The 8,531-nt window shown below is 37.8% G+C and overlaps 1 pseudogene; it reads left to right on the forward strand.

Moving 5' to 3' along the window:
• Window positions 1–2,410: 2,410 nt before the first annotated feature.
• LOC120595132 (uncharacterized) lies at window positions 2,411–2,529 on the forward strand (annotated as a pseudogene).
• Window positions 2,530–8,531: the final 6,002 nt, after the last annotated feature.

An 8,531-nucleotide genomic window follows, 5' to 3' on the forward strand; every position in this document is an offset into this window, starting at 1 on the left:
CTGAAAAGTTTTCAAAACAAGAATTTTAAAACAATAACATCCTATACAATAAAAAGAAGTATGATTTCACATGTATTTTTTAAGTAGCGACTACTGCATTAAATACTACGTTTAATGCAGTATTTGGAGAATTTTTTAAATGCTATTTTAAGCATTTATTAGACTGGGAAATATGACATTTAACAATAATTTCATCATTATTTAAGATTTGTTCATATTCCTTTGGGGGAAAATCCTTTGTTTAAGACATTTTCAATGACTTGAATGTATTAGTTTATGTGATCCAATGACTCAAACTTTTTAAAAATAATGACAGATTTCCATTTAGCAAACATTCTGTTTATTAATTTAACAGCCTTTATGGGATGTGTATTAATTTAACAGCCATTGGGCTATATAAAGAATTGGTTAGAGTTCTCTTTTCTCCCAAGCTTTAAATAGAACCTAAATAATGACTTTTCCCCAGCTGAACTGAATATGGTATTTTGGCATCCTTAAAGCATAGACAGCTTCCAACATCCAGGTTGCTCATTAATAGATTAAACATTGTCATACAAACAGATTAAAATAGACGTATGCAATTTGAAACTCTCGTCTCAAAAATAATGGGAAAAGAAGACCACCATCTATTACTATAAATGGGTAGACTCAAGAAATCCATGAACTGCCTAGGTCAGACGTACTCACCAAACAATTGCCTAACCCCAGGTCTGCCCAAGGAGTAATTGTTTTGACAGATCTAAAAAAAGAATGGCACTTGATCCATTGTTAAACCTGCAGTCACAATAGTTGATGATGGTTAAGTTTATGATGTCATATTTATCCTTTCATCCAAAACTTCCCTCAAATTGGGTACATATATACTGAAATCATGATGCAGAGGCATGCCTGAGAGAAGTATATAATCTTTAGAACCATAATAATGATAGTTAACATTTATGCTAAATGCTTACAAGTGTGCATGATATCATTTAATTTTTACAACAATCCTCTGAAGTAAATACTATAATTTCATAGAAAAGGGCATTGAGTCATAAAGAAGATAGGTTACTTGTCCAAGGTCTTACAACTAATAGGATGCAGAACTAGATTTGAATACATTTTCTAACAGAAGAAGATGAGGCTTAATGTACTATGCTTTAAAGCCTTCATACATGAATCAATTCAATTAATTAACAAATATTTATGGTATTAGTCGTTATAATAATATGCTGGATCAGAGAGATGCGGGTTATCTGTTATGACATTCTAAACTTTAATACATAATGTGCATCAGCTAGAACACTCTCCAATAATATTAGGGGTGATTTTTATATTATTTCATAACATTTGACCAGAGGGCACAGGAATTTCTGAACCTAACGAGAAAATCATCCCCTTCTTTCTTTCACAAGGTTTCCAAAGAAATTACACACACAAGGAAGTAAAAATCAAAGCATCACTTTCCTATTTGATGTGCCCATGCCCCAAATCCTACAGTGCTGAATTCCAATAAAGTTAGGTTGGGACAAGCTGCTTAAACTTTAACTCTAAGCAAAGCCTCTGTCTCCTTTATGCCAGAACCTCAGTCTTGGGTTCTCAGGACTCTCTGGCCAGCTATGCAATATAAAATTTAAAGCAAGGATCTAGCATGAATGGAAAGGGAGAAAGATGCATGGCCAGCCCCAAGCAAAAATCTACTTAATGATTATTAATGAGGAGAAAAGAAATAAAAAGATATTGAGACATGGCAATACATGACTACTTAACGCACGATGACTCCCATTCATGGAAATATAGCCTAATCAGTTCTCTGTCATCTGAACAATTGGATTATAATTTCTTCTCCTTGGGGAGGAGAAAGAAAAAAAAAGGAGGGATGTTCCATTGTTAGAAGGAGGATATTGAAAACTCTCCTCTCCCTAAGAAGCCTGTAAATAATATTATCGAGAAATGATTCCTTTGTGGTCATTACTGGTAAGAAAAATATACTTAGATAACAAAACTCCATTGGGTAGCAGTATGGCAAATTAAAATCGATAGCATGGAATCCAGTTTCCTGCCCAGTTTCCTATCCCTCTGGGACAAATTAATCCTATGACTTGAGTAAGTTATTCAACTTTCGTGCTTTAGAATCTCATTTTTGAAATGAAAGAATTTTGTAAACTAATAATTAAGCTCTAAGAGATTATGATTTTCCAACTGTAACTAAGGTAATACCTTGATAACCCATGAAATATAGAGTCCCCAAAGAAACTAATGCAATAAGCAGGATCCCAGTGCCTCTTTTTAGGAAGTTGTTATTGGAATCAAGCTAAGAAGAATGAAAATGGTCTTCCAAGATTAACAAATAGACAAAAGTGATGTAACTAATTCTAAGTAGACAAAGTCCTAGAGATATTACAATTCTTCATGTTAAAAACAAACTTGAGTCTACAGCCATGCCACCCTGAACAAGCCTGATCCCATCTGATCTTGGAAGCTAAGCAGAGTCAGGCCTGGTTAATACTTGAATGGGAGACCACCTAGGAAGACCAGGTGCTATAGGCATAAAAAATAAAAAAAATAAGGGATAGTAAGCTGACAAGATTCTTGCAATCTTTGAGGTCAACCAAGGTTTGCTTCGCCTAAAAACAAACAAACAAACAAACAACAACAACAAAAACTAACTTGACAACGAACAAAGTACATTGTTATTCTATATTGCCTGAAAGATCCAATGTAGAAGTCTTTGGATCTAAATGCTGAACACACCTTCTAATCCCAGGGGATAGTTCAAAATTTCCCTTCTTGCCAGCTCCACTACCCCCAAGAAGAAGAAGCACTAATACATGTCAAGAAAATTCCATTTAAACAGCAGAGTTTTGGGTAAAAGGAGTGAAGAAATTGAATCCTCTTTCCTCCTTGTATTGCAATAACTTTGAGATTACTTAATTTTCTCTTTTCCTACCCATTATGGGTGCTTGTGATGTTCTGCCAAGACCCCCCTGATAATGGTACACCCATGCCAAGCAGTCAAGACTATTGACTTCAAAGCATTCACTGCTACCCTCTTCTGGAGAGAATTGCTCTTAGCCAAACAGGAGTGGAAGATTGCTACATCCAGACCTGGTCAATGATTGATTGACCCGGGGGTACAAAAGACCAGACCTGCCCTCTGCCTCATGTTGAAAACAACTTTGCAAGGCACTTTGTGTCCCAAGAACTCCCCAAGAAACCAGGCTGAAGCTAGTGTCCAGGCTTAACAACTTCCTTACTTTGGTTTCTTCCCTGCCCTACCCTGCTTCCTCTTCTGAGAATATTCACTCTATAAATCACTAGAAAAGAATCTTCATTTCAGACTGTGTAAGGAATCCAATCTAAGACATGCCCATGAGGCTAGTGGTGTAAGATAGGCTTGGAACCATCTCCAAGTTCAGAGTGGAGGCCTATTTGCCTCAGAAGTGTCAGTAGACCAGTGATGTCCAAAGAAAAGATGCCTGAGGCTCTGTCCCTCTGGGGAACTAGATCTGTTTCTGTTTACTTCTCAGGCCTCTTTTCATAATCCAGTAAAGATCCAGAAGACTAAGATCAGGATATGAACCCAAAGGAAAAGGGCCAATAAGGCAACTCTTTCTATCTATTTATCTATCTATCTATCTATCTATCTATCTATCTATCTATCTATCTATCTATCTATCTATTTTTATTTTGAAACATCTCATTTAATTTTTATTTTATTTTATAAATTTGATGTTACATTTTGTAAATATAAGGTGTACAGTGTGTTATTTTGATACATTTATATATTGTAATATGATTGTCATTGAAAGACTATTTATCACATTACATTATTATAGTAGAATACTATTGTCTATATTCATTATACTGTGCACTAGATCTCTGTGGTTTATTTATTACTCGTTACAAGTTTTTACTCTTAAACATCATCAATCTTACTCCCCCTCACCCCATCTCCATCTCCTGGTCACCACTATTTTTCTCTCTGCTTTTTACGTTTGATTTTTTTAAGATAGTGATACCATACAGTATTTGTCCTTCTCTGTCTGACTTGTCTTACTTGGCATAATGTTCTCAAGGTCTATTCATGTTGCAAATAGTAGGATACCCTTCTTTCTCATGGTTGAATAATATCCAGTGTATATATGTACCACATCTTTTTTATCCACTCATTCATTGATGGTCATTTGGGTTGTTTCTATATCTCGGCTATTATCAATAATGCTGTGATAAACATGGGTGTGGGTATAAATCTTGATCTACCTTTAGATCTTATACCAAAAAAAAAAAAGGCTTTTATATGAACCCCCTTAGTTCAATATAAGAGGAGATCATTTTAGATTTGGAGGTCAGATTCTGGCTAATAAAAAGTAATGTGGTTTTATCCAGAGGATCTTTGAGTACTAATTCTCCCTGTAATTACTGAAAGAAGAGGTGGGCTGGTCAGAGTCTGTTATTCACACTTCTAACCAGATCTCCCTCTTGCCATCTATAGATCAACTAATATGTAATATGCCCAACACCAGGCTTACACAGTATAACATGACTTTACACACAGAATGTTTGGACAAACTCAGAATGGTTCAAGCACTGATTGGCCTAGTGATATAGAATTAGGAGAGAAAAATCTCATGACCAGGATTCTTAGAGAAGCCAAGACCAGGGACAGATAGAGTTAATCTATGTCCATCTGTTTTTGTTTTTCTCTAACCCACTCTGTCAGCCGCTACAAAATATTCCCATGTGTTCCCGGGTACTATCGAACAGGACATCTGGAAACACGCATCCTTGTTTTTAAACCATGATAACAATAGAGGAATTAGAAAAATTATGTTAAATACTTTGTTATTCTGATAGGAAAAATCTCTAGCCAGGAAAACCATGTTAAGATCCATATAGGAAAGTGTTGTTCTCCTACGTGTCTTGTCTCAGTTTACAGGTTTGATTGGGAAGCATAGGAAGGAAGTGGGGGTGGGGGTGTGGTGTGGTGCAAAGAGGCAGGACTGGTCAGGTGGCTGTTGGAATCAAAACAGCCAAGCAGTGTTCAGAGTTAGAGAAAAGAATTAAGCCAGGGGTTAAGGACCTCGAGGCTGCCTCCAATAAATAGAAAACACCAAAGGGATAAAAAAAAATACCAAAAGAGAACATTTAAACAAATTAAAATACATGCATGTGTTTAATTCTGTCAGTTCAGAGATACAGTTATTTCCTAATCTCAGTTTAAGTATATCATGGAGTCAAAGAATTAAAACTTGGGTAGGACTTTTGTGCTTATCAAGGATAACCATCTCATTTTACATTGAGACTCAAGATGGTGAAGGAATAGCAACTGGGTTGAGAACCAGGGCTCTGCCACCCTTAGTGCACTGCCTTATGCTGTGGAACATGACGACTCTCCCGAAATGTGACAACACCCCAGAATTAGCTGTGGTCACTAATGCTGCCTTTAAAATCTTAGTTAAGTTACATTAACGTAATTGTGCTAACAAAATCCTTCCTCAATAAAAATTAATTTATTCAGTACAGAGATGTTAGCTCTGCCTATAACTATCATTTCTTCCTTACAAATAAAGTAGAACCATCATTTTTCTCTATTGTAACAAAAACTCAGTGTAACAAAAAAACGCAATGGCATTTAATAAAAACTGTTTTGTTTTTTATTGAATGAAAATAAATATCACTGTATTGTTAACACTGTTTGGTATAAATTATCTTTAGATGAAAGCCTAGACACCATGAGACTGCTACAGCCTACATATACAGGACACAATTAATGGGAGCCATAAACAAAGTTACCAGCCTGACAATTCTGCTTTCCTTCGGGCCAATGCCAGAAGGGTAACCTAATACCGAACTACTTAATCTTCACAAGCTTCAAACTGGGAAATAGAACTCGGGCTGGCCCACCTCGCTAACATTTTGTAAAGATTCATGAGTTAAAATAACTGCTTCAAATAAAGGCCTACTGTGGAGTCAGCGCAGAGCAGTTTTGTGCTGGGAGGATGAATGCCAAGTACAGAGATAAGAGCGAAATTAAAATTAAACAAAATCTCAAAACTGCTAGAGCATCATCAGCTTTAATTCTATCCCAACCAAGTGGAAGACTTGGGCCACCCTGCTGACATCAAATAAAAATGGATTAATTTGCACTTACTCAGGTTGCCAGGTAACCATCCCCTTTTTTTTCCCATTCATTAAAAGCCCTCCAGATGTGTGAATTCCACCTTACGACTATATTCTTTCTGCGGCACATTACAAGTCCCTTTTGTGGTTTTAATGGGAATGAAAGACGAGGCTGCACCTGGGCACAGCTAATGCTCAAAGTACAGGCTTTGGGATTTTTCTAGACAGCCAGACACTCACGAGAAGAAAAATGGCAGATTCCATTTTCTTCTACGTTGGAGCCTTGTTTCAGAAAATTCCCTGCTGAAAAGGGTGCATTTTCCTAAAGCTTGAATCAGCTTACCCCCCTTTGTGAGCAGCACTCCTAAGGTCAAATAAAGGCCATGGAGAACCTTTGGGAAACCCATGGTGACATCCCTCCTACACTCTCACTTTCCACTCCTTGCCAACCACCTTAAGAAGGTGTTACATTTAAAGCCAAACTGGGGCTATTCCTTACCCAGGCTACCAAGAGTGTGCACAGTCAGGAACTCCCACCCTGCCGGCACTGGAATGCACCTTTCAATCATTCCATAAACATTTATAGTGTGCTTATGATATACCAGGCTGTGCTAGGTGCCAGGGATTAAGAGAAAAATCAGAAACTCCATGCCCACCCAGAGCGCAGTCTGCTGCACGTATAACAGAGTCCATTTGCCATTCTGGGCTTTATTTGTTCGTTTATTTCAGTTTGGAGCCTTGGAATAAGAACTTTTCCATCATTTTGCCAGTGTATGCCTATATTTAGAAACCTTTGTCCCTTTTCTGTGGCTTTATTAAATCTGACTATCCTTCTCTTCATGACTAAACACCTCATTGCTGTTGAGCATCATCCTACTTAGTAGGCAAAGCAGGAGTTTGACCCTGAAAGGTGGTCAGGCTAGGGACACTAATGGACAGTGGTGATGGAGTCAAACAGCTATGCCCTGTGCAATGCCCTGTGCCCTAGGGTTATCTCTCAGAAATCTACCTGGATAACTGAAGCTTCTTCACCAGATTAATACATGGAAGATAGTAAAATGCAATCATAAAAGGTTACATTTAAAGAAGTCTCAGACTTGATCTAGCATACACTGCTTTTTATAGAGATGAAAAAACTGGAACATAGAAACAGAATTCGCAAGGTCACACTGACTGCAGCAAAACCTTGGGATATTGGGAGGTATTTGTGTTCTAATGACACACTCAGGACTCTAGCCCAAAGGAGAGGTGACTGGAGGACTCTCAAAGCCTGGCAGGACGGCAGAAGAGATCTTTAGTAGAGAAGGGTATTTGGATGCTTCTTGGATTACACAAGCAGATGTTGCCCATTCCAGAAAACCCTCCCCAGATGGTGCCCATGCTGGGACAACATCTGTGGCTATATAAGTCAGGGTTCTATAGAGAAGTAGAACCAATAGAATTGGTTGGTTGATTGATTGATTGATTGACATTAACTCATGAGATATAGAGGCTAAGAAGTCCCATGATCTGCAAGCTGGAGACCCAGAAAAGCTGCTGGTGTAGTTTGAAGGCCTGGATGCTAGAGAGCTGATGTCTTGGGTCTGAAGGCCTGAGACTTAGGGGCACAAAGGGCAGAAGATAGATGGCCCAGCTCACGCAGTCATTCGGAGACCCAGTGAGTCCACCCTTCCTCCACCTTTTTGTTATCTTCAGGCTCTTGGTGGACTGGATGATGACCACACACCAGGGAGAGTGATCGGCTTTACTCATGTTGCTAATTCAAATGTTAATTTTTTTCAGTAACACCTTCACAGACAGACCGAGAAATAAAATGTAACTACATATCTGGGCAACCTGTAATCCATTCAAGTTAACATGTAAAATTAACTATCACAGAGGCATAATTCACATATTCTTTTACTATAGAAAAAAAATGGAACAAATGGATGATGGTCTGTGCTCTACTTTGATGTGCTGTTCTCTTTTGGGGTTTCTTGGAGAACTCTTAAAAAGAAGGGATTCTTTTCATCCAAGAGCTGAAATAAATATATTATTACAACATATAGAAGTAAAGATTAATGGAAATTTATTAACAACTTTAGCTACTGCCATGTTTAAATTGATTTCCCTTTTTTCCGAGTCATATTTTTAAAGTGCTGCCAATGGAAGGAAGTACAAGTGAGGATGGAGACAAGGCCATGAGAAAGTGAAGACTGTGGGTTCCTAAAAGAAACCCAGCCTAGGTTTAAAAAAGAAAAAAGAAAAAAGAAACACTGGCAGCTGTAATACCAGCAATAGGAAGTCTGCTCTTCCAACATACTTTTAATCAACCCACAAGTTTTTATAGAGTTTCTGATGTGTTTAAGTCACCATGGGGGAGAGATGTAATCGCAACCACTACCTTCAAGGAGGGAAGGCGGTAGGGGGAAAGAGTTGCACAACAACTT

Source organism: Pteropus medius, unplaced genomic scaffold (assembly GCF_902729225.1).
Source record: "Pteropus medius unplaced genomic scaffold, Ma_sr-lr_union100, whole genome shotgun sequence".
Classification (NCBI taxonomy): Eukaryota; Metazoa; Chordata; class Mammalia; order Chiroptera; family Pteropodidae; genus Pteropus; species Pteropus medius.